Source organism: Lepisosteus oculatus, chromosome 5, assembly GCF_040954835.1.
Source record: "Lepisosteus oculatus isolate fLepOcu1 chromosome 5, fLepOcu1.hap2, whole genome shotgun sequence".
Taxonomy (NCBI): domain Eukaryota; kingdom Metazoa; phylum Chordata; class Actinopteri; order Semionotiformes; family Lepisosteidae; genus Lepisosteus; species Lepisosteus oculatus.
In genome coordinates, this window is record NC_090700.1 from 28511590 (window position 1) to 28539175 (window position 27586).

Below are 27586 nucleotides of genomic sequence, written 5' to 3' on the forward strand. Positions count from 1 at the left end.
CCTCATTGTTGAGCAACACACTTTGCAGTTTTTCTGCTTCTTATTTATAATTTATTAACCTTAGCCTGAGGGGGCATACATATTTGATAATACAATTCCATTATATATAATGGAGTATTATGAACTCACAGGCAACTGTAAAAACTAACAATAATATAAAGATATATGAAGTGGAGTGGCTCTGAAAGGTATAAACTTAGCCAGCTAGCTCAATTTTCAGGTCTGACTGCTTGTTTGAATGAATAAGCCCTACAGAAATGCAGATAAAGAAAAATTGGATAAGTTTTGGATTACTCTACCAGTTCTGTTTTAAGTCCTGCAGTGAATGTACTGTATACTGTAATCAGCAGGTGAGAAAAATTACAATTTTACATACTTAAAATTTAAAATTAATTGTGGTTAATATATTATTGGAATAAACTCTGTTTGGATTATTGATATTTTAAATCATACCAACATAATGTGACAGATATTGTTTATAGATACTGCACTGCCAGTATTGAAATTCTTTTTCAACAAAAAAGTTAACAGGTTCACAGAATTCTGACTTACTGTATGTTTCCAGATTCATGCTGTAGCATATAGTATTTTAAAAAAGTAACTTTCATTATTCATGAACTGCATTTGTGTATGTATACTGCCAAAAAAATCCTTTCACAAAAAAAAATGTAGATCTCTTGACAAACAACAACTATACAGGACTTTACAAAAGAATTTACTGCTTTACAAAGATGTATTGAATAACAAATGATGTGATTTTCATAGACAATATTTTAAAACAAAACATGAATGCTGAAACTTTTATTTTGAAAAAGTATGAATATTGCACACGGAGGTGTTGTTTTCATCTCTTTTTTTATTTGGAAACTTGTCAAGCTCTGTCAGACAAGTTAGAGATCATTGACAGCAATTTTCAGATTTTATCACAGATTTGCTATTGGATTCAGATCAGGAGTTTGACTGGGCCACTTAAGGACATTCTTTTAAGCCACTCTAATACAGCTTTGACATTGTCTAACTGATAAGTACATTTTTTTTTTCATTTTTGCAGACTGAAGCAAAACCTCTGAGTTTGAAGCAACCTGATTTACAGGTTGTTATGGCACAGCAGATTCAGGTAAGATGACAACCATTGTTTGGCCTAATTTCCTAGTGTTGAAAATGTGGGGAATGAGCTGATGAAATTGGTTACCCGACCAGCTGACCTGGAATTGGTTTGGTGGCAGGTGGCAGGAATTGGAGGCTTTTCAATGTTTGATTTTGATCTGCTGTCTGAGGGTCAGAGGGCCTTATGTAGATACTGTAGATAGATAATACTTTATTAATCCAGTAGGGAAATTGATGAATTGATGAATTAATGTAGGTGTTAGGAATCCCTGGTGGGAAGATACACGGATCCTGTGCAGACGCAGGCACGGGTAATAGATGAGGCAGGCGAACAAACCAAAACGAGAGGCAAGGTTGTAGTCAAAAGGCGAAAGGCAAGTCGTAATCCAGGAAGTACTCCGGTAGCAAACAGTCCGAGGCGAGAGGCGAGGTGCAAAGTCGAAAAGGCAGAAGGGGAATCCAAAATCCAGAATAAACGAGGTACGGGGAAAAAAGCCAGGTAGAGCTCTCAAGGAGTAGACTCAATACCGAGCAGTGTGAAGCAGGTGAAGATGGTATAAATAGCAGTGCGTACTACACAGTGAGTGTGCGCAGGTGGTTTAACTCGTGCGGCGGCGTTTGTTAATAATCACCCGCTGCTGGGGCTGCCTGGTGGTCGTGACAGTAGGTGTATTTATTCAGAAATCTTGTGAACTAATATTATTGCGCATAGACAGAGGTCATTTAATTACCAGTGTGACTTGTCTAAGTAATTATATTTGACTAAATAAGGTTTGCCATAGTAAAGGGCATAAATATAAGTTCAAGGTATTTTTGTTTTTGCCTTTTCTTTGCAGTTTTTGAGAACATTTAACATTTCAACTATTAAAGTGTTTAGTATTAAATTTTAATTTTGAATGGTATAATTCACTTTGAAATAATTCTAGAAATAGAATTTACAGTTGGCACAGTACGTAATAGTATAAATTGTATATACAGTACATGATACAGTATGTGTCAACAGGAGTAACATGACATGTGGAGTAGAACCATAGCATAGCTAAATGGGCTGAATGGTCTTCTTGTAATTTAAGAACTTTGTTATGTTCTAAGCAAAGTTTAATCAAAATCAGATGAGCTGTATTGATGACAAAATTTGTTTAATATCTCTCTCAGTTTATTTAGAGACTTAAAGTAGGACAGTAATTCCCTAATACCCAGTCATGGTATATGAAACAAATGACTATGATTTGTAATGTTCTAGAAGCCAGTTATTTTTTATTTTAATATTTACTAATTTGTCTTCAGTATTCTGAGTATTTTACAATCTATACTGTATAGTAGAGATGGACAACTCTGCTTGTGGAAAGTCCCATTAAGACTTTTGAACCATTTAAGAAGAAGAATAATTCTTAAATAATAATTTATTTAATAATTGCTTGCACTTCTATGGCGCTTCTCTGGACACTCCACTCAAAGCGCTTTACAGGTAATGGGGACTCCCTTCCACCACCACCAATGTGCAGCCCCACCTGGATGATGCAACAGCAGCCATAGTGCACCAGAAAGCTCACCACACATCAGCTATCAGTGGGGAGTAGAGTAGAGTAGTGAAGCCAATTCATAGATGGGGATTTTAAGAGGCAATGATTGGTAAAAGCCAATGGGAAATTTGGTCAGGACACTGGGGTTACACCCCTACTCTTTTTATGAAACACCTTGGGATTTTTAATGACCAGAAAAAGTCAGGACCTCAGTTTTACTGTATGTCTCATCGGCATTTTCACTACTGAAGTAGGTGATCATTTCAAAGACGTAATTTAGAGGCCATTTGAAATGAAAATACTGTGTGAGCTCCCCTCATTTCTCAAAGACTACAACAGGTCTTCGTACAACTGAATCAGTTAATTTGATGAATTGATCATACATCCACACATCTCCTCAGTCTGTACATTTTACTATATATTGATAAGTACCTCATTTATTGCATATCTGAAATAGAATACTGTATGCGCCTGTCTAGTTGAAACTAGGCAACCTGTAGCTTTTTCACAGATCAGACTTTTAATTGGGAAATGGCACTATGGAGTAAAAGACCAAATGACATATTTTTTATTTATGATTTCAATGTTAAATTAAGCATTGGTACATTAAAAGGAGGAGTTCTTGTACTCCTCTTGTAAGTCAACATTTGGCCTTTGTGCAAATTTGAAAGTATAAGAATTAAAATGACAATACACTGTACTTTATCACCAATGAAGAATCACCACTGCTCTGTCCTATCAAGAGTCAGTTATTTTAATCTTATTAAAATATGTTTATTATTAGTTTCCCAGACATAAACAGCTGAAACAAAGACTTAATCTTTCAATAGACTTGTTATTTTTATTTCAGGTTATCATGAGAACAGCCGTTCTATAAATACACTTAATTGATCACAATTGAACATACAGCTCTGTTTCAGTATTTATTCATTAGTCCACATAACAATTATGTATACAATGTAAGATTTTTTTAGATCCAGGGTGCATTACAATGACATTTGAGAATGGGTTTTAATTGATTTCTGCAGTACTTGAATACCAGGACAAGTTGTTTATGAAAGTCATTGGTCACCATATTGAGGCTCCAGCTGGGCTTGGAACAGGATCATGGTACTATACTTTGATTCTTGCTAAGCTGTCCTTCACAGGGAATCCTGGTTATGTTGTGAATAAGCCATGATAAAAGGCTTATTTGCTGTAGGGTTTAACAGACCATATAAATCCCTTGGTTATACAGCTGTCATATTTCATGTGCACAATAATCGTCCAAGCTCTGTTTGGTTGGAGCAGCAGGAGTCAAGATTAACACATACCTCCTCTATCACAGTGCAGTGAATCAGGGTCAATATGTCAGAATACAATAATTCACTTTTAGAAAATATTTAACAGTCTTATCATTTGGATTAATTTCCAATACATTTGCCATTGGGTAACCTAGGGCTTTAATTTCTGTTCTTTCATGGCTTTAAAAAGAGTTGACTGTGTGGAATAACAGGACAGGGGAAATGCTTTAAGAGTAGAAAGTGAGCCACCTGTATACAGTATATACAGTATGTGAGGTTCACAAGAAAAAGAATGGCTATACGGTATCTGACTTATTTAATATTTTAATCTCAGCAGGTTAGAAAAAATATTAAACTTAATATGAATGAAGGATTTGACCATTCATTGTTTAAACATGGATTTATATATTTTTGTATTAAGATTGGTGGGTTATATTTTTTATTATAAATGTACTGCTATATTTTTAGCAGTAAATCAATTCCTAAATTTGAATGGATGTCATAAACTGATTTGAGGTCAATCTAAATCTAACATGTTTTACGTGTCTTCTTTCCTCTTTCCGCTAAGCACTAAACCTGGATCAGACAGGTAAATTGGAGATATGCAAGGTGTTGCGAAGAGGGCAGTAAAATGAGATACACCTGTATACTGGTACTAAACCATTTGTGAGGAATATCAATAATTTAAAAGGTGATATTGTGAAGGGGGTAGATGTGAAGAGGAAACTGTTCTTATCGTTATGCTATATTAAACAAAGTTCACGTATACTGAAGTTATTGATGAGTATTACCATTAGGACAACAATCTCCCATAATTATAATGAATTCTTGCATGTTTGTAGCATTTTTCATCAGTAAGTCTACAGTGTCATTTAACACCTGAATGTAGCCTTACTAAGATAAAGACTTCTTCTATTGTTCTATATCATCTATTTTTCTTGTGTTAGGGATGTTGCAAAAGTAATCTACATCCCTTTTTAATGGGAGAAACAACATGTATAATAATGCCATTTTTCTTTTGAAAAAGACACTATGGGTATTAATGTAGTTAATTAATATTTAACAAATGCATAACCCCTAAGATTTTACATTCAGCTTTAACGGTTGCATTATATGTGCATTTCAGAGGAAAAAAAAAATGGAAGTAAAGACATACAGTAATAGCAACTTATTAAATGGACACCTGTAGTTTAGTTTTTTGTAATTTAATTGGTAATATATTTCCCTTTAAATTGTTATTTTTTGTTATTTCCACATCCCATTTTGTGGTTTCCTAAGCCAGATAACTGCTGCTTTAAAAAAGTGGCTCTTGAGAAGATTTTCCAAAATGCTTTGCCTGAGAAAACATGTTAAAAGTCTAGTTACGTGGCAGATAGCTGGGAAGGCTACTGTTAGGGTATTAAACCTTACATTTCCCTCTTTTCACTTCTTGCCTATCAGCAGTGAGAAGAGGTTTATTTTTGCTAAATATTTCACTTAGACAAGAAATAAACCAGAGCAGATTACACTAAAATCACAGGAACTTGAATAAAACAGGAAATCCAGAAAGTGTCACGTTTTAGCGCTTGGCACTATCTTCTCTCCAGATGAAGGACACAGAAGCTGATATTGGGCCCTGCCTCCCTGGCACCCTCCATCAGTTGTCATGTGCTCTGTTTGTGTGATGGTGGGGAGGGGTGTCTCTATTTACAGCCCCCGAGAGTTGGTTTTAATTTGTTCCAGGAGATTTGGAATGGCAGAAACGCACACTTAATGTGAAAACACCAAATTATGACCTCAATCAAGTGATCAAGATTAGTCTTAAAATTTCTAAACATTCCTTTTTTAACATCTCTAATGCTCTTTCTGTGGCTCCTTTCTCTATATTCTCTTTTCTTCTCTTCCTCCGTTTCTAACCACTAACACTTAAACTTGAGAGCCTCTGCCCCATAGCTCAGAGTGCACCCATAAAGTGTCCACCTGTTGCTTGTAAATGCCTTGGTGCTTTTAAGCAGAGTACTGCAAACATGGCACTCCCCATCTGGCTTGACCTCTATAATATATGTTTGTTGGTGACATGTTACCAGTTAATGCTACTCAATCCTGTGCTAACACAGGAATAACTAGATTGCAAAAGATGAAAGATCCCAGAGACATGACTTGGCCGCTTGTCAAGAAGAGATTAACACTGTACAGGGGTGTTGGAGGAGGTACTCTCATATTCTTAAAGCCCTGCTGCAGTCGCACCCCCCTCATCTCAGGGACTTATGAGGTGTGGGGTTTCAGTCTCTTATTCATTTGACCTCACTACGGTATGTGTTCCTTAAGATCTTATCAACATAAGAAAAGAAAAAAAAATGAGAGAAGGCCATTTGACACATCAACCCTTTCAGCTAGTAGCTACTGTACTAGCACTAACAATGTTTGTGCCCTTAATGCTCTATTAACTTGGGTATTACTTGGTGTTTTTTTATTAATCAGGCAAAGTAAAATACATACTGTAAAATATTTTAGTAATGATACTGTTCTTAGTATGACAATAACTACTAACATTAGTGTTAAAACCTTCTCTGTTTTTGCGCTACATAGACAAACTACAAAAAAGCCATTTCCATTTGTTGTTCACTAACACAGAAACTCCCTACTTAAAAGCCACAAATTGGTGTATAGGTTTTGGAAAATTCATATAAAAAAAGGAAAAAGAAAGAAATTACCATTGTTAGATGCTGTACAGTATGTAAAGGTGTGTATCCTGAACATTCAATGCATTCTGTCTTGGCCTTTATGAAGTAGTTGTTTTATCTGACAGCTAATTTAGCAAATAGGGAGAGCAGGAATTGTTATGTAGCATGATACAAATAATAAAGTATTCCTAGTCAGATGTACTATGTCTCTTTTTCTCTAGAGGTTTAAGTGTCCTCATTCAAACAAACCTTCATTTCATGTAAGTGGAGCAAATGTTGTTAATAAACCAGTCATTAATCATATTTAAGAGTTGAATGTACACAACTGCTTTTTAAACCAGTACAACAAGAACTTGGCTAGTTACAATACAAGCTGCATGTACAAAAAGAATAATTATGTCTCATAAAATCTAATTTTTTGTTCAAATTATTAAATTATAGGAATGATACAGAGAAAAAACATTGAGAACTGGAGAAAAATGAGTCTAAAGTGATAGACACATAAGAGGAAGGGGGTGGTGAAGTTAAGTGAATGAGAGATAGACCCGCTCAAGGGACAGAAGAGGAATGGAGGTAAAGACCAGACTTTAAGAGCCTTAATTAAAGATAACAGGAGAGCATCCAGGACACGATAGCTGTGAGATACATACAGTAGAAGGAAATATTGGTTTAGGGGAGACAAAAATATGCTTTAGATTATGTTGTCTGTATGAAGAGCATCACCAGCATAAAAAATGTATGAAACACCATGGGAGAAAATGGGAGAGTAGTTTTTGAAAAAGACCAGTAGGGGTCCCAGGAAAGAACCCTTGTGGGACACCAGTGGAGGGACAGAGACAACTATTCTTGCCAGCAAAACTGATGTATGTGATCAGTAGAGTTGGAATAAAACCCACCTGGTGAGCAATACCATAAATTCCCAGAACAGCAAGTCTTGACAAAAGAATAAAATCATCCATGTCATAAAATGCAGCAGAGATTTAAGATAAATTAAGACTAAGTAAAAAGAGACAGCAAGCTCAGAAAAATGCTTATTTGTACCCCCTGAGACCATGCAGCAAAGAAATTAGTGGTCCCAATTGTGTTCTTCTTGCCTGCACCAATATCAAATGAACTATAGCATTGACATTGGTGCCTGAGAAGTTTTAATGGATTATTCTATAGCTGCCTCATTCTAGGCTACTCTGATGCCATGATCCCTATTGACCTCTGTACACAGATAACCTATTCTAACCTAAAGACATCTACTATTGGGATTGTTGCATCCCCAATACTTGGCTGTTCAAGACCATCATAACGTCATGGTTATGGCAATTCAATGTCTGTCTCTCCTCGGAGATAGACGCATTTCTTGAGAAGCAAGCTATTCTCTTAATTCTAACTATTCAATAGGCTTTCTTTCAAAAATAACTCTCATTGCTCAAAAAGGACAGAAGAGGCTTTCTATTCCAAACACTTAACTAGTTTACTATGGTAGACTGGTAGAATTCCTACATTTTTACAGAATATCTAATTTTGCCAGTTAGTTCCACAGGGCTCCTTCTCCTCGTAAGGCGTGTGTTTCTCAATGTGGTATCAAATACAAACACCTAAGCGTCCTTTACACCTATGCAGATGGAAAACTTTATTTTCTATTCCCAAAAATTGGCTATTATTGTAACTATTATTGTAACTATGCGAAAGGTAATAATGACCTCTAGAGTGCTGTTATGCATTAGTCTGGCTTTCTTTCAAAAGGTAACTTCCCTTTCATTGTTGACTACATGTTGGATTTAATGGTGATTACATGCGCTGTTCTCTGGCTCTACACTGTTAAGTGTGCTGAATTCTCACACTGTTCCATATTGACAGATTTGTGTCGTTACTTCTCTAGAATGTTGGGTCAGCTCCTGACGAAACAGCACATTTCCCACTGCATTATTAATTCTGTTTAACAGGCTGCCGTAGCCTAGGTTTTTGGTGCACTGCTCCCTATAGTTTGTGGTTACACTTCAAATTAAAAATGGAATGCTAGGCTAACCATGGTTCCCTGAAAGAAGAGAGTTGCCAGCAGGCTCTGTAAAAGAGAAAGGGATACAGTTTAGCTGAGTGTGTCCTATTCCTCCATGGGGAGAGGGTGGAGACAGGGCAGCCAATATTAAAACTCTCTCTCTCCTTTGTAACAATATCTTTCTAGTTAATGACAACCTTTTTCAACTTACAAGAGTAACCTGTAAAGTTGTAAAGATATTGTAGCATGTGAAAGTGGCCTTAATTTATAACCAATGAAACCTTTTTGTCAAAATAAAAAGGGCTTTTCTGCTTGTAAAAGGGCTGTTTATCAGTGGTGTACCTGTCTACAACTAAATGGAAGTAATGCTGGGAATAGACATGCAGTATGAATGTAAAAATAAAACAGCTGCTTGCTTATATACAGTATACTAGTGATATACTTTATGAACAATAAAGACTGGAACTTCTTTTCCCTGATATTTTCTGTACTTTTCTTTGCATTGCTGGTTGTTTCTCTTACCTATTTTCATTTAATTGTTGAGAAACTCCTGTGTGAATGGAACATATTGTTTCTCTGTTTGTAACTGTGCTGAGATAAATTGCGTCCTGACACTTCTGGGCCTAATTCCCATTCTCATACAAAGCCATTTACAAAGTGGAAAGCTATCCATGTACATCAAACATAGATTGGATTTTTTAAGTTATCAAACTTAGAGTATTTTGTTTTCCTTGAGAACAATGACAACGAAAACCTTTCAATTTGTGTAGTGCGAACAAATGCTTGAAAGGTACAAGATTATTGACTAATATTAACATCATCCTAACAAAACAATAAAATCTACTATATATTAAGAAGTAATATACAGTATACAGTAGTTCTTATCATTTCTTGTACTGTGCAAGGTTTATACAATGTTTATCTTTTGAAGGGATTAGTTACATTTTTATTTTCTAGTTCTCTGGTTCCTATTATATTTCAAGTGGAGAGATGAGCCAGTGTGCAAGCTACAAAAGCGCAAATAAAAGTAAATTCCAAGATAAAATGTAAAATAAAATATGCAAATATGAAAATATTCTTGTTTCTTGTTTGAAAATTCTCAACCAGTTTACACAAGTCTATTTGTTATATACTACACACGCACTGGCCATAATATTAGGATCCCCATCCAAAAGAACAGACAGGGTTTTATGAGTCACCCCTAAAAACCACAATTTCTACACCATGCCCTCAAAACATTTTAATTTCATTTGGATCTCTTAGTTTGGAGAAAAATACAATTCCCTGTAGATCTTAAGGAACACAGTTGACCATCCCCAGCTAAACTGTACCAATTAAATTAATAAATATATCAAAACCTACAAGTTCCAAGTCTTAACTTAAGGGTAACCTGTGTCTATCCAGGGATGGGGTTGGCCTTCCTAGAACACACTCTTTCAGTGGCATCACTGCAATGTCATCTTAAGGAGCAGACTTGCATCCTCTTCTCTGGCCAGAACAGCACACAGATCCCACGCCTTTCTGGGACATGAAGCTCAGTATCACGCACCATTATCCTCCTTTAGTTCAGGTTTGTCTAAAATGGCATGAAATTAACATGGAATGGGATTGGGCAAAATAAAAATTGTATACACATTCTGAAAATAACCTTGTATAATATCTACTATGCCAAACACTTCTTGATTTTAGTTTAATTCCCATTAAAAGTTTACTGGTGTGTATCTTTAGATTCTTTGGAAGTGTCTATTAGCAAATTGTCAAATTGAATCCCTGAAAACAATTGGGCCTACCTTCTGTGTTCTTCCAAATTAACCTCGGAGCTAAACATTATGACTCTCATATTTTGCTTACCTTGACATACCTTGACATACTGTATGCATTTCATTCAAGGTTCAGCAGCTAAAAAAATGTTTAATTGTATAGGTAAAGCCATAACCTTCACTAAGACAAGAAAGCTAAAATGGATGTATTGGTAAACTGTAGTCCTTTCATGTAATCGGATATTGATTTTGATTTAAAATAGATTAAAAATTAATTATTCATTCTAAATATATTTTTTTTTACTGTGATATAAAAAACACCTCACCCTAAAATAAAAAATATTGTTTAATTGTATTTCTTTAATAATCAGACTCGTATAGCTTTAAGTATAAAATATGCACTCTATAAACTTTACTTCATGTTTGTAGAGCATTGTTAACATACTGTAGATAAATAAGTTTCTGTAGAGTGTACTGTATGCCTTACATGAGCAGAGTTTGGTGACAAGTGTGCTGGTCAAAATTATTTTCTTGGAATCTGCTGACATGTAAAAGTAGCAAATTATTCCAGATACTTCACTGACAACCAGGCAGCCAGCTATTAATCAGCCAAGACCATTGCTGGCTGGCAATCCATCAAACAGCTGTTCAGTTATTCTGCTTACTAGCAAAGAGAATCACGGGAGACGTTGTCCAGTAACTAGTCTCATTAAAGAAACATTTTACCCTCTGCATTACAGTAGTACATCACCTACTAGAGTTATAAGGCGAAGTTTTGGAGAGGTGAACATTCTAGCACTAACAGTATTTTAATACTTTCATTCATTTCACTAAAATTCCCTTTATGCTTTGAAGCACCTAATACCCCACAATTTCCATTTCATTTCTGTTGCATTTATAAATTATTTAAGTATTGGATTTAGTAGATCAAGGATATACAGTCAGTTTTTTAAACTTTTTTATTTTAATATACCCTAATCTCATTTCAGGCAATTGTTCCAGAAATCAATTTTGAGGAAAGGATTAAGCTCACATACAGTATACTCTATTTAAATGTAATGAATCACGCTGTCTCTACAGTATTGTGAGTTTGCATTTAATTTCCACAATTTAATGGCCCATTCCAGTACTAAATGGCTTTATTCTTTCTCTGACAAGAACCTTATATAGAGCAAAAAATCCTTAACATTTCTACATGCTAAATAGTCTTCAGACCTCAGCCATAGGTTCTTATGTGTTAACGTAAATTTCAGAAATTATCAAAATAGGGGCAAAATACGGAGAAGAAGAATGCATAACACGTTTTGCATGTTTAGTGATGTGATATCCTGCCACCAGTATGCCAAAAACAAAAGAAAAGGCACTTGCTCTACATGACTAGTGAAACTGGAAAGTATGACATTAATATTTAGTACAAATAGAGAATTGTGTTTGCAGAATTTAAAATAAGTGGAAAAGACAATTAAAGCATTACCCCATGGATTGGCCTCAGAATATTCAGAATATTCACTGCAATTGTGGGTTTTGTCTGAAGCTATTTTCCCACTGGCTAATGTTCCAGAAAGACTTCTGTTTTTCCAAAGCCTGAAAGTGTGAAAGGCTGCCTTGCCAGCAAGAACATTTAGCACAAAATGTTCTTAGTGATGGAAGAGTTAATGACCAGTAATAAAATTTACTGGACAAGCCTAGAGGAACTTTACCTTAATACACAGTTTATGCCAGCTCTAATTCAAATGTCACATCTTTATTTATAAAATGGCGCTTCTCGTGACAGGGAATAAGCACTTTGTCAACAGGTTCTCTCTCGAAGACCTTACTGAAGATGGATAGCATTTCAGTACAAATTGCTTGACCTTGGCATAACTTGACACTCCAGGAACATTAAGCAAAGCCTTTTGCTATTGGGGAAAAACAAGTAACCTCTCACATGCTCTAACGTCTTAATTTCAAGATGATGCTATTTGATCTTAAAAGATGAGCTCTTATGATGGATATGTCATAGACGGCTTGGGATCCTTGTCAGGACAGACTTGTAAGCTGTCCATCCTAGTACAAGCAACTGGTATTACCACCTCATAGAAATGATTTCCATTTCAAGCCAGGTATTGACAGGCATACAAAAGAATATTAGTAAAGTAGAAAGCAAAGAATCACTGATCGGTTTGATAAAGATAATTGAATTTAAGCCTATAAATAGAATATTTGCCTCACAAAATACATCTTGCATTTCATAAAGTACAGTATTACACTTCTTGAACAGTGAATATGCATGTTTATTTTCTGAAGGTGCATACTGGAATACTGGACAGGATGAATACATGCATAATTATCTCGTAAAAGTGAATTGCACTAATATAAGGAGGCCTACTACTATTATTTTCATATGAAAACAGTTTTAGTTTCACCTCAGATCTTCAGTTAAAAAATATTTAAATCCCATTTAAGAGACAGGATGTTCAAAAATAAAGTGACGGATACAATAGCTTTTATTTTCTGAAAAGTGCTTTCATATGATGTCACTTTTGGAACGGATATAATATTTTGTTATAATATTTGTCTATATAATGTTTGTTATAATATTTGTGACTTAACTTAGAATTAAGTCATGTTTGAAAGTATGTTTGGAGGCATTGTAACACACCAAGCAGCACAACATTGTAACTGTCTGTCAGGGCACTCTTCCATAACATTTAACTTTAATGGGTCTTTATTCAGAAGGATAACAAACCATTTTACAGGATAATCTGTCTGCATGCACAAAGTTAATGAATTATTCAGTGGATTCCTTTTCAGTTTTAATTAAGTTTAGGTAATGTCAATTAAAACAGGAAATTATGCCCGTTGGGCATTGCTCTCTTGTTGTGTTAAGGTATCTCTTCCATATCAAAGGAAAATCAGTAAAGGTAAAATAAAGCTCCAAGGTCAAACGTAAACAGGTTTCTGGTTTATTATATAAATATTCTTCTCTGAGAATTGCTAGGTGCATAACAATATGATTGTGAAACAATCATAAAAAAAAAGCTTTGACCACAATATGGTGTATTCAGTGCAAATAAATAGTTTGTGAACCCCATATATAATTATTGTAATTACATTTAGTTACCATGATAACATTGTTTAATCAAAACCAGTCTTATATTTTAGGTTTATTTTATCAATTCAATGTTTTTGAGATGTAATAATGTACAAAAAATGAGATACATTTGAAGTGAAACCATTGATTATCTAGCCAGCCAGGAGTAATTAGAATCAGGTGGTAAAGTAATTGGGTATCTACAGTAGTAAACAAGAACTTGATTGGGATTTTTTTTTATTATATAATGGTCAAAAACCTTTGAGCTTGGTTTTCAATGTGCAGATGAGTGGAAACACATCATGCCAAGATAAAAGAGATTTTAGAGCACCACAGAAAAAGAGTAGTTGGTGCTCATCAGTGCTCATCAGACCACAGTTACTCTACACATCAGTTGTGCCAAGATCTCGTCAAGAGCTACATGTCATATCTAAAGATCTGCAAGTTTCTCTCACTACTACTAGAGTCAGTCTTAATGCCTTACATATCAGGAAAGTGTTGAATATGAGTGTATTTTATGGAGGATAGACAGAAAGAGACAACTGCTCTCTGAAAAGGTGTTTACCACTCCAAGAGGCTCACAAAAGAGCACCTGGATAATGCAAAAGACTACTTGAAGCATGTTCTCTGAACAGATGAGTCCATAGTTGAACTTGGTGAAAACCAATCAAAGCTGCCTAACAGAAGAATCCATCTCCACCATCAAGCAGGCTGCTGGAAGGATCATGGTTGGGGGCTGCTTTGCTGCCTTGGGTCCCAGACCCAGGTTTGCCATCACTGACAGAATCATTCATTTGTTTGTACAGTCTATCAGCCAGTTCTGGAGCATCAGAATATCCAGTTCATTCATTCATATTCTGAATATCCATACATTCATCAACTAAAGATTGAAAAAGTATAAAGTGGGCAATTCAGCAAGACAATGATCCTAAACATGCAAGCAAATCTACAGCAGAATGGCTAATGAAGAAGCATGTTTGGATTAGAATCTTTCCAGCAAGATGTTCATGCAAGAAAACACTCCAGTATCACCAAATTGAAGAAGTTCGGCGAGGAAGTATAGGACAAAATTCTTAAACGTTGGTGGGAGGAACAGATAGACAATCACTAAAGATGTATTTTTGATTAATTTACTGAATATAAAGGTTCATACACTTATTTACATAAGGATATTTATTGTTGGATCCTTTTTTATAAAATAAATGTCAGTATGTGTACAGTACGGTATATGTCACACATGACATATATGTCAAACAAATACATCTTACATTTTTGGATTATACATTTAATCAGATAACTTTTTAAGACTTTCTTGAACGTTTACTTACATATAAAGTCTAAAATAAAGAAGAATATGAGAAAACTAGGGGGTTCACAGACTTTTTCTCAGTACAATATACTGCATGGTTAAGGGAAATTAAAAAAGGTATTTTAAAAAATAAATATATTTATTTTTCCAAAGAAACAATATATTGTAACGCCCTCGCCTGGTGGTGAGGAGGAAGCGCCCCTAGACGCTCGTAGTACCGCTGGGCATGCTGGGAGTGGTAGCCGGGAAGAGTCTGAGGGTCAGCACGATGACCAGCGGCTGACCCTACCTGTGTAAATAATGTCCTAGTAATTCTAGTGCCCTGTGTAGTCCTGTAAAAGTAGAGTGTGTTGTTAGGTAATTACCACCCTAAATGTGTGTACTTGTTCGTCAGTCTCCACATGTATGTGTAGATCCTGTGTTTGGTTTTGGGTGTGGTTGTTAAATAAAGTCAGTGCTTGGTTAATCGCGTCTCCACTGTTCTTTAGTTCTGAAAAAGAACCTGCAAACGCTACATTGGTGTCAGAAGCGGGCAGAATGAACAACTCGTGGCAGACACTACCCGATTCCGTAAAGCGCCGGCTGACGCTGAAAGATGCAGAACCCATCGGCGGCGCACATAGGGAGCCTGAGCAACTCCTGGGTGCGACAGGTGGCCACAGCCCTTACCAGGGCTACCCAGTAGTGGTCCTGCCAGTAGAATTGGGGCGGCCGCCCCGGAGAGAGGATGCCCTCCCTGCCGGAGCCGATCAGCGATTCCCACACCCATCGGCGCGGGTGCGACCAGGTCGCTACGATGGTGAGGCGCCTTGGGAGACCTATGAGGCGCAGTTCCAGCTCGCGGCCCGGACGAATGGCTGGAGCCGGGCGGAGATGGCCGGCCACCTGGCGGCGGTGCTGGAAGGAGCGGCCTGCCAGGTGCTCCTGGACGTCCCGGAGGAGGACAGAGGCGACTACACGGCGCTGGCAGCAGCCCTCCAGCTGCACTTCGGTGTAGAGGAGGCACCGGACTTGATGCGGGAGAGGCTGGCCCTGCGGCGGCGCCGACCAGGAGAGCGACTGGGCCCGGTCGCCGCGGATGTCATGTTCCTCGCCCGCAGAGGATACCCAACTTTCCCCCGGGAGGCGCAGCGGGAGATGGCTCTCCAGGCCTTTCTCAAGGCCCTCTCGCCCGAGGAGCTGCGGCGCCACGTGCAGCTGGCCGCGCCAACATCGCTGGCTGAGGTAGTGTTCGGGGTGACTGGCAGCGCCAGCAGACGCAGTGCGCCCTGCCGGCTGACCGAGGCGGCGACGGAGGAATCCAGCGAGGGGGAAGAGGAGCCAGCCCGTGCAGCGACCGCCGCGGAACAGCCCCGCACGCTGATTTGCAACCGCTGCGGGAAGATAGGACACCGAGCCCGGTTCTGCCGGGCACCTGAACCTCGCTCTCCCCGATCGGCGTCGGGAAACAGGAACGGGGCGGCTCAGCGCGGGGAAGGCCGCCCTTGAACACCTCAACCCCCGCTCCGGAGAGCGGTGTAAAAACCGGCGCCTCTCACGCCACCGTGGGGCGAGTCGGCTGTAGCCGCGGCCTGTACCTCCACTGCCGGATTGAGGACCAACCCTGCCTGGCCCTACTCGATACCGGTTCATCAGTAACCCTACTTCGGCCGGGCATCCTCCCCGACACCGAGGGCACCAACCCCCCAGGATGGGAGGCCTCCAGCCTGCGGCTGAGGACCGTGACGGGACAGCTAGCTGCAGTCCGGGGGAAACGGGTGCTTGCCTTCCGTCTGGGTGCAGCGACGGTGCGCCACCCCTGCTACCTTGCACCCATCCAGGAGGACTGCATTCTGGGGCTGGACCTACTGCAGCGAGTGGGGGCCAGGTTGGACTTGGACCGGCAGGAGTTGGTGTGGCAGGGGGAGTGACTGCACCTGGTGGAGGGCAGGTCCGGTGAAGGCCGAGGGACGCGGGCTTGCCGGAGCCGGGGGAACAAGAGGCAGCGGCGGCGGCGGCGGCGGCGTCAGTCGCCGGGGCAGACCAGGCCTGCGAGCCGGGGAGCGAGCGTGCCGGATCCTGCCCCTGAGTCGGCCGGGGGGCCAGACAAGGTGGCGGGGCCGAGCGTTGAGTGGAAGCGAGGTGTGCCGTTGAGGACCTCTTCCAGCGGAGCTGCGAGGGCCTCGATCAGGACCAGCGGCAGCGGCTCCAGGAGCTACTCGCCCAGAACGAAGACCTCTTTGCGGCGAGGGATGAGGACTGCACCCGCACTGCCCTAGTCCAACACGAGATCGACACCGGCGACGCTCGGCCCATCCACATCCCACCGGGACGCATGGTCCATGCCAAGCGGACCGCCGCCGAGGAAAAGATCCGGGAGATGGCCGCAGCGGGGGTGATTGAGCCCTCCGCGAGCCCGTGGTCGGCGCCAGCTGTACTGGTAAAAAAAAAAGACGGCTCATGGAGGTTCTGCGTCAACTACCGCAAGCTGAACGAGGTCACCCGGAAAGATTCCTACCCCCTGCCGAGGATAGATGACGCCCTGGACTACATCACCGGGTCGACCTGGTTCAGCTCCCTGGACCTCCGCTGCGGCTACTGGCAGGTACCGCTTGCTCCCGATGCTCGCCCGAAGATGGCCTTTTCCATCGGCCAGGGCCTCTGGCAGTTTACTGTCATGTCTTTTGGGCTGTGCAATGCCCCGGCGACGTTCGAGAGGCTGATGGAGAGGGTGCTGGCATCGGTCCCGCGGAACCAGTGTGTGTTGTATCTGGACGATCTGCTGGTTCATGCACGGAGTTTCGACCAGGCCTTGACGAACCTCCAGGCGGTACTGGCCTGCATCCGCCGTGCTGGCCTGAGGCTCAACCCCCGCAAGTGCGAGCTCCTGCGGCGGGAGGTGACCTTCCTGGGACATGTTGTTGGACCGCGAGGGGTGGCTACGGACCCAGGTAAGGTCGCCGCAGTGAGGGGCTGGCCGACTCCACGCACCGTCGCGGAGCTCCGCAGCTTTCTGGGGTTGGCCTCGTACTATCGGAGGTTCGTCCGGGACTTTGCCAGCATCGCTGCCCCGCTGCACCGCCTCACCGACAAGGGCCGCCGTTTTGACTGGGACTCGGGCTGTGAGACTGCCTTTGGCTGGTTGCATGAAGCTCTGGTGGGGGCCCCCGTGCTGGCCTACCCCGACCCGCGGTTGCCGTATATTCTCGACACTGACGCGAGTGACTCGGGGGTGGGGGCGGTGTTGGCGCAGGAGGGACCGGATGGGGAGCGCGTAGTGGCTTACTATAGTCGGGCTCTGACTAGGCCTGAGCGGAACTACTGCGTGACCCGTCGCGAGCTGCTGGCGGTGATGGCGGCGGTCCACCACTTCAGGCCGTACCTGTTCGGGACCCGGTTCCGGTTGAGGACCGACCATGCGTCCCTCACCTGGCTGCTCCACTTTAAGGAGCCAGAGGGACAGATGGCGCGATGGATAGAGATCCTGCAGGAGTACGACTTCACTGTCGTGCACCGTGCGGGGTCTCGCCATCTCAATGCCGACGCTCTCTCGTGGCGCCCCTGCGAGGCCGCGGACTGCCATCACTGCGCCCGGCGGGAGCAGCGTGAGGAGGCTGTCCGCACCGTGGCGGGGGTGAGCGCCGTGGCCACGGCCCGGGAGGGGCCGCTGGGGGTGGGCCTGCCAGACCTGGCGCAGCGTCAGGCAGCTGATCCTGACGAAATGCTGCTCCCGCCGGTGCTCAGCTGGAGGGCAGCAGGAGTGCGGCCTACGCGAGAGGAGCTCGCCCCGCACCCGAAGTCCGTCAAGGCCCTCTGCGCCCTGTGGGAGGCCTTGGAGGTAAAGGACGGGGTGCTGCGCCGGGGGTGGCGGGTACTCTCCAGTGGCGAGGTACGGTGGCAGCTGGTGGTGCCTCGGTCGCTCCGCGGGGCGGTGCTCCGAGCGGTGCACGGCCAGCCGGGTGTGGGGCACTTCGGCGGTAAAAAAACCCTGCAGCGTCTCCGAGGCCATTTTTTTGGGGGTCTTTGCCACCGGGACGTGGAGCGGTACTGCCGAACGTGTGCGGTGTGCAGAAGGGCAGAAGGCGCAGAAGGGTCCCCCCGAGTGCTCTCGGGCCCCCCTCTAACAACACCAGGTGGGGGCTCCTATGGAGCGGGTGGGAGTGGACGTTTTGGGCCCGTTTCCGCGCACCGAGGCCGGGAACCGCTACGTCTTGGTGGCCATGGATTGCTTTACGAAGTGGCCGGAGGCCTACGCCCTCCCGGACCAGAGTGCCCCCACGGTGGCCGATGCACTGCTGGAGGGGATGTTTGCCAGGCTGGGGGTGCTGGAGGAGTTACACAGTGACCAGGGGCGTAACTTCGAGTCCCAGGTCTTCGCCAGAGTGTGCCAGCGCCTGGGGATTACTAAGACGCGGACCACCCCGCTGCATCCCCAGAGCGACAGGTTGGTAGAGCGGTTTAATCGGACGCTCGCCACCCAGCTGGCCACCCTGGTGTCCCGGCACCAACGGGACTGGGACCGCCACCTCCCCCTTGCGCTCTGGGCGTATCGGACCGCGGTCCAGGAATCCACCGGGTGCACCCCGGCCTCGCTCATGCTGGGCCGGGAAATGCGAACACCGGTGGACCTGGTCTTCGGCCCGCCGCCCGGAGACGGGTCGGCACCGCCGGCTGGACCGGACTACGAGTGGGACCTGCGGCAGCGGATGCAGCGGGTGCACAGCTTTGCACGGACCCACCTGACACAGGCGGGGGTCCGGCAGAAGCGGTACTACGACCTGCGCTGCAGGGGGCCTGCCTTCCAGCCCGGGGAGTCGGTTTGGGTGTACAACCCGCGGCGCCGCAAAGGCCTCAGCCCTAAGCTGGCGCCGTCGTGGGAGGGGCCCGCTGAGGTACTCGGGGTGGTGGGCGAGGTCTGCTACCGTGTCCGGTTGCGAACAAGGGGGAGAGTGGTGGTCCTGCACCGAGACCGCCTGGCCCCCTACCGGGCCCGGGAGGAGGAGCCGTGTGGGGAGGCTCCAGAGGAGCAGCCGGGGCCGGAGCCGGCCGATAGTGGGGCGTCCGTGGATCGCCAGCCGTCACCGCGGCGCAGCGGCCGCTCACGCAGGGTTCCGCAGCAGTTGGCCGAATACGAGTACAGCCTGAGGGGGGTGTTCGACGTCGGCGAGACGCCAGACGCTTCAGGTGGGGGCAGTGTAACGCCCTCGCCTGGTGGTGAGGAGGAAGCGCCCCTAGGCGCTTGTAGTACCGCTGGGCATGCTGGGAGTGGTAGCCGGGAAGAGTCTGAGGGTCAGCACGATGACCAGCGGCTGACCCTACCTGTGTAAATAATGTCCTAGTAATTCTAGTGCCCTGTGTAGTCCTGTAAAAGTAGAGTGTGTTGTTAGGTAATTACCACCCTAAATGTGTGTACGTGTTCGTCAGTCTCCTCATGTGTGTGTAGATCCTGTATTTTGGTTTTGGGTGTGGTTGTTAAATAAAGTCAGTCCTTGGTTAATCGCGTCTCCACTGTTCTTTAGTTCTGAAAAAGAACCTGCAAACGCTACAATATTTTATATGTTTATAATCCTACAAGTATCAACTAAAATAAATTGATCTACAGTACATCCTCTTTCCATTTTGTGTTATTTAGCAATAATAAAAAAGACCTCTGAAAGATGCTTTTCTCTGGAACAGGTAATTACTATGTCAAATTAGATTTTTTATATAAACAGGAAACAAATCATCATAATGATGCAGTTTGAATATAGGCAGCCTTTTAAAATGTTGACATTATTTTAAGTTTGAATACAATTCCAGTATGATGATATTATATTTTTCAATATTTCAATTTTATTTCAAATAATTTCAAATCATTTTGCATCAAGCTTTTCCTATGGGATAGATTCTGCAAATAGATTTAAACGAATTTGGACATATACAGATGCAGCCATTCAAAACAAAGTCATGCAATGTGTAAGCTGGAACACATCTATATATCTCATTTTTTATTTATTTTTTAAGAATTTGCCCAGCCTAATTTTAAAGACCTCTACTTGTAAAACATTTCACAGCCTGTACATAAAACTATAAACACAATACTGCTGACAGCAGGAAAATTACTATTTTCCTACACCCTGTGGTACATACAGTACAAACATGTTGGGATATTTAGAAATATAAAAAATGTCAATATAATGCCAATAATATTTGCTAATTTAGTTTTACAAAGAAATGTTTAATTGTTAAAAGAAAACTCATGACAACAACTGGGCTCATATCTCTAACCTCAGCCTTATAAGTCAGTCACTTAAGCCATCACGCCACAGAAACAGACATGTATCAAGCACTGAAACAGCCATACAGATATCAATAGAAAGTCTTATACTACTGTTTGTGCTACAGTACATTAATATAGTTATATCGTTATTGATTTCTTTAGATACAATATTCCATATTATATTCCCTATTAATCCAATTCTAAAAGTATACTTTTGTTTACTCCAATAACGAGCGTATTTGCAGAAAAGGTTAAAACGATCAATTTTCACAAAGTATATAAATGCCAAAATGTTTCCAAAATAACCACATGTAAGACTTTGATGTTTGAAATGTTTAGGGAGAAATGGAATTCTGGTGTGTATTTTTTCTTTAAACTACCAATACCAGTTTACATAATATGTTTATGTTCCTAAATTAATATCGTTTATGACCTTCAGATGCGTTATGCTCCTATTCTTTTTATGCTCAGCTACTAAAATTTCCTTTTAGTTGTAAAATTTCATTTAATATTCAATACTAAGCAGATTAAAATGTGCACAGTAAAGAGATTAAATGATTAAATCTTTTCACTACTGACCAATGCACCATGAGTGCCCCTGTTGGTCATTTTGGCCAGCCAATCACGTACCACTGTACGGCGAGGTGGCTTGTGCGTAGTTGCCGTTGAAAGGTGGGATACACCCTCACATGGAACACTCAGACAAACACACTCTCACCAGGACCAAATTTCCCAGAAGCCAATTAACTTGTCAGCATGTATTTGGATTGTGGGAGGAAACTGGAGCACCCAGTGGAACCCACACAAACACAGAGAGAACATACTGTACTGTACAAACTTCATACAGATAGCACCTCTGGAACTGAACCCAGGGCCACCATGCTGCCCTGAATTATTTGATATTTCATTCATAGTTGTTTGAAAAGATTGTTTCAGTGCTCTCTTAAAAGAACATTTAACTGATAGTTGAATAAGAATCATCATTGATTCAATTATTCAATTATTTTTAGCTGCAATTTCTTTAGAGGGCACTTATTCTTCTGAGGCTTTTTTTTAGGCAGCTCTGCACCCTTTCTCTTCCAAGATATAACCACAAGGTGGTGCTGTGATCCCTTGTATCTTAAACATAACTTTTTGTTCAGACATGTTTAATGTTATATTCTCTTTTGTATATTTTTTTAAATTGTCTCCTGGGGAGTGCTGAAGATGCATTAAGAGAGAGTCCAGGAGCTCTAAGGTGTAGTGCCAGCTAGAGATAGTAGTGTGTCTCAGTCTGCAGCAACGAAAAGCTTTCACACATTAGATATCACACTAAGCCTTCTCGGACCATGGACTGTGTTCAAATATTAGAAAGTTTATGAAAAAGTAGCTTAAGTGTCTGGGATACTACGTCCCGACTATATATTTATTTAAAAAATAATGTTGAGTAAAACTTGGTTACAAATGAGGTTAAAAATTCTGCTCTTCTAGCCCATTTGGTCATAAGCAGCTACTATACCTAATTCATTCAAAGATCTCACCCAGCCATTTCTTTAATGAAGCCAAGGAATCAGCTTTATCAAATGGCTGAAAAGCTTGTTCCATACTCCCATACTTTCTTCCATTAAATATGGCCAGTTTGGCCTGACTTACAAAGGAAATTTGCAAACTGTACTCTTACGTTTTTGTTCTTACAGTATTTTACCTCAAAGATAGACATCCTTGAACAAAATCAACAACCCAGAGAAAAAATAAAAGATCCTTCTATCTATAAGTTAACCCAGTGTAGTTTCTTTAAGATCTTTTGAATTCCTTGCTGTACACAGGATTCTCTCTTTGTTTGTCTATTCCACCTATCATGGCAACTGACCGGAAGGTCCCGGGTTCAATCCCAGGCAGGGGCAAGTGATAGCTACCAGGTCCACTAAGTCCAAATGAGTACGGGGGCTTAATCCTTCTGGGGTAATGGGCTGGCCGGAGAGTGGTGCTGACCACGTTACCTACTGTACACCTCAGGTGTCAGATGGTCAAGGAAAAATGGTGGCCCTTGCCCCCCATTCCCCATGGGCCTTTATGGTCTGAAAGGGGGACCTACTTTCCTATACACTTGGTGGCCAAAATATTAGGACATGATAGTCAAATGAATAGGCTTTCTTAGGTTCAGATAATGTGTACTTGCCATAAGACACAGATGTCATTCCTAATGAAAACCAATTGAACCAGTGAAATAGATTAATCCCACATGCCATTACCATTTCATCCAAATGTCAATTAAAGATAATCAAGGTGAAAAATATTGGAATAAGCTTTGCCTTAATGTATTATATAACCCTTTGAAATTAATTTTCAAGCAGTTCTTGCAGCTCAAAGACCCCACCATATTATTTGAGAGGGTTCCTAATAAACTAGCCTGTGGATATAATACAACACCACAAATGGATATTATTAATAAAAATGCACGCTCTTGGTGATTTCCAGGAAGACTATTTGCATTTACATGATCACCTGTTAAACATCTTTTTCCTGTCTGTTAAAAAATACTTAAAAATAAAATACATTACTCTCAGTGTTTCAAGTACTGTATATTAATGCTAAATATTTAATAGCTTAATAAGAAAGAAAAGAGAAAATAGGAATCGGTTTCAGACAAAGGTCCATGCTCATACAGTATCAGTCAATACCTTCATAATGCGTGGCAGAAGTAAATGAGCTGAAAAGTAATCTACAGAATTTAGGCAAACCTATAACTCATTTCTCCATTAATTGTAGGACACAGGTATGACATCTCAGGAACTGTAGTTCTAGGGTTGTACAAGATTAAAAAGTCATAGATACTACAAGTACTGATAGTGATATTGCCGAGAAAACTACAATATGTCACTCAGTAATTTAATTAGTTTAAATGTAACGTTTACTTATTTGACATCTTGGTTAGCACAGCTGCCTTTCAGCACTGGGTTCAATTCCTGAGGTGCTAGCTGTATGGATTTTGTATGTTCACCTTGTGTTTGTGTGGATTTCCTCCAGGTGCAGTGGTTTCCTCCTACAGTCCAAACATATACTAGTATGTTAATTGGCTTCTGGGAAAACTGGTGTGTAGTGAGTGTGTCTGTGTGTGGTTGTGTGTGCCATATGATGGACTGGTGTCCCAGCCAGGATATATCTTGCCTTGCTCCAGTTGATTGGCAGGATAGACTCCAGCTGCTCCAAAAACCTATATTGGTTAAGGGAGTTAAAAAATAGATTAGTTGGTAAAATAAGCCTTTATTAATCCTGCATCAGTAAAATACTTCATGTTTCAGTGTAGATGTTTGTCATTGGGAGTGGGAATCACAACCTCTGGCCACACTCTAGTTTAAAGGTTTCCCTAAGAAAGAGCTCTTTTAAACTAAAAAGAAACAAAAACATTTGGAAAAAAAGCAAATTAAGCTGAAATGTCAAAAATGCTCTGTCTTGCATCCCTTTAAATGATTTATAGTGGCTGAAGTTGATTTAATTTCAGCCAGTACAGCACTCACGTTCTCCATATTAATGTGTGTTTATTTTGTTGCTGCACCTCATTGATCTGTTGCACGACATCTGTGCTTCTCTCAGTAGCTGCTGCAAAACAAATGGTAAATCAGAACTGACATGGTCTTGTGTATGAGTGCAGTGCACTCTTTTAGTCCTGTCACTACAGTACCTTTAACGAAGCAGGGCCACAGTCAGACATGTCGATCACCCTGAGTATCTGCATGGGGAGCTATTGTACCACCTAAATTATCCTCAGAGAACTCTCCACATACCTATACAGTACAGCTTTTTCCATCTAAAAAATAATATTAATTGCAGAGGTCAGTGTGATTGATGAGAAGCAACTGAGACACCAACAGGGTTTGTGTTGCAGCCCAGCTCTCTGCTATACAATTGATCCCTTTATTGACTTAATAATAGGACTAATTTGAATTATTTGATTGTTTTCTACTCTTAAATGTATTTAAGTACAGCATTTCCATCCATGACACAGATTTTGACCTTACAACTACATCTCATTAAATATTTTTTTTCTGTAGTTAGCATTGCAGTATGTTTTTCTTCCTAGACAAAAAGATTGCTTTTTCCACTTGGGAAGAGGAGCCCCTGCGCCCCTTGTGGCAAGCTAGTCTTTTGAAGCAGCTGACCCAAAACTAGAAAATGTCAAAAGCCTCTATCACTTGCAGTGCTATGCAGTTTTTGCATAGTCTACCATGTTTTGTTTTTACTACTACTGTCCCACAACATATGTATTGTTCCTGTTGTTATTATTTATTATGTTTGTAATGCACTGACCACATTACCTTATACTGTGCATATCCCGAGAGATCAGCACAGAAAAAAATTTCAATGTACATGTACATACTGTACTCTACTCTCTACTCTGGTGATTGGTTAATTAGATTAGTGTAACGCATACGGCTGACATTGCAGGTTCCGCCCTTCCCTATGAATAGCGGGGGGGGATTTCCCTTTAGCTCAACTCTCTGGGTCCCTGTTGAGTGACACCGGAGGCCCTGGTTGGAGTCCCCAGCGGTGGGAGGCAGACCTGAGGTGGCAGCGGCGAGGGCGCATACCCACGTGATCCCAAGAGCACTACATCATATATGAAGGTAAAGAATCCATATTCTCACATGGTGGTTAATGAACGAACTTAGAGTTTAAAAAAGGTACAGTATGCACAGTATTAATAGTGATGAATTCTTAGAAAACTGTGGGAGTGGGCAGACTGCTGGAGTAGTGTACTAATAGTGAAAGGAATGCTAGCTTCCTGAGATTTTAATATTTAAAACCTTGCAGTGCAATAACATCTCCTGCACTTTAAAATGACTGTTCTTGTGTGTTTGTGTGCTCAGACCCCCGGAGCCAGCTTGTCTAGAATCTTTGTTTGAAAAAGCACATCTTGCTCTTATTTTTTAAAGTCTACTTAAACCATGTGTATTACAGCAAACTTAAATGACTTTAAGTTAACTTTCATGTTTTTATATCTGTTATAATCTGACATATTGGATTAAAGGTTTTATTTGACATTTTAACCAAAATAATTAAAAAAGAGAACAATTATTTCCTGACATGAATCTCATTGTTCCATTGCCCCCCTTACATTTGAGTATGTTTATGACATTTTGTCCTAATGAGTATGGTATATTTGAAAATGAGCTAGACATCTGTCCTGGGATCTCTTCATGTAGTTTAAAAATGTAAATAAAAATGTTATAACTTACATTTTTACATGCGATATAATCATTATAATAAAGACCATTTTCTGGACACTCAAAGCACTTTACAGGTAATGGGGACTCCCCTCCACCACCAATGTGCAGCATCCACCTGGATGATGCGACAGCAGCCATAGTGCACCAGAACCCTCACCACACATCAGCTATCAGTGGGGAGGAGAGCAGAGTAATGAAACCAATTCATATATGGGGATTATTAGGAGGCCATAATTGATAAGGATCAATGAGAAATTTGGCCAGGACACCAGCGTTACACCCCTACTCTTTTTGAGAAATGCCCTGGGACTCTTAATGACCACAGAGAGGTGTTTACATCTCAGCCGAAGGACGGCGCCTGTTTACAGTATAGTGTCCCCGTCACTATACTGGGGCATTAGGACCCACATGGACTGGAGGGTGAGCACCCCCTGCTGGCCCCACTAACACCTCTTTCAGCAGCAACCTTAGTTTTTCCCAGGTCTCCCATCCAGATACTGACCAGGCTCACACCTGCTTAGCTTCAATGGGTTGCCAGTTGTTAGCTGCAAAGTGATATGCCTTCTGGCTACACAGTATATCTATGTATACAGATATATACATAGTATATATACACATGTGTGCTGTATATCTACTGTACCTATAAATACATATTTATTCATATACACTATATATATTATATACACACGTGTATATATACATATACATATTGGTATCTATATATATCAATGCAATCTTGTTTCTCCACATATTTGATTTACAAAGGAAAATCTGCAAGACAAGTAATATAAACCCAGAAGGAACTGAAATGTAACTAAGTCATTCCACCCCAAGTTACTGAATATAATTTGCAACCCGGATCTGATTTACCCCATTGCCCTTATACACCTCCCAGTACCTGAGCCACAAATATAATATTTTCAGATATACTGTATAACAGCAAAATGTGCTATGCTAAAAGGTCAACCTGTCGCCTGATCTGACCACTTGATTAGGGAGTAATATCTCCCTAATTAGGGAGTAATTTTATCTTACACTCTAAGAGCTGTGAAGTTCTCCCCTTCTAAATCCCCATCCCCCACACTCCCTCAGATTTCACGGTAGCTTCAGCGATTGATAAGCAACAAAGTAGTTTGTACATTCAAGCCTAATTAAGCTTCGATATGCCATGAGAGAATATTAAGAAAATAAGAACATTAAGAGAGATTAGAAAGAAGAGCAAATCATTTTGCCCATCTAATTAGTAATCTAAGTAGTTAGTAACTAATTGATCCAAGGATCTCATTCAGCTGTTACTTGCTAAAAGCCAGGGAACAGGCTTCAACAACTTAAATGAGTTCCGTACTCCCACAACCCTTTAGGTAAAAAACTGCTTCCTGTTCTCTGTCTTAAATGTATTTCCACAAAGTAAGTCTTCACTTATGTCCTAAGGT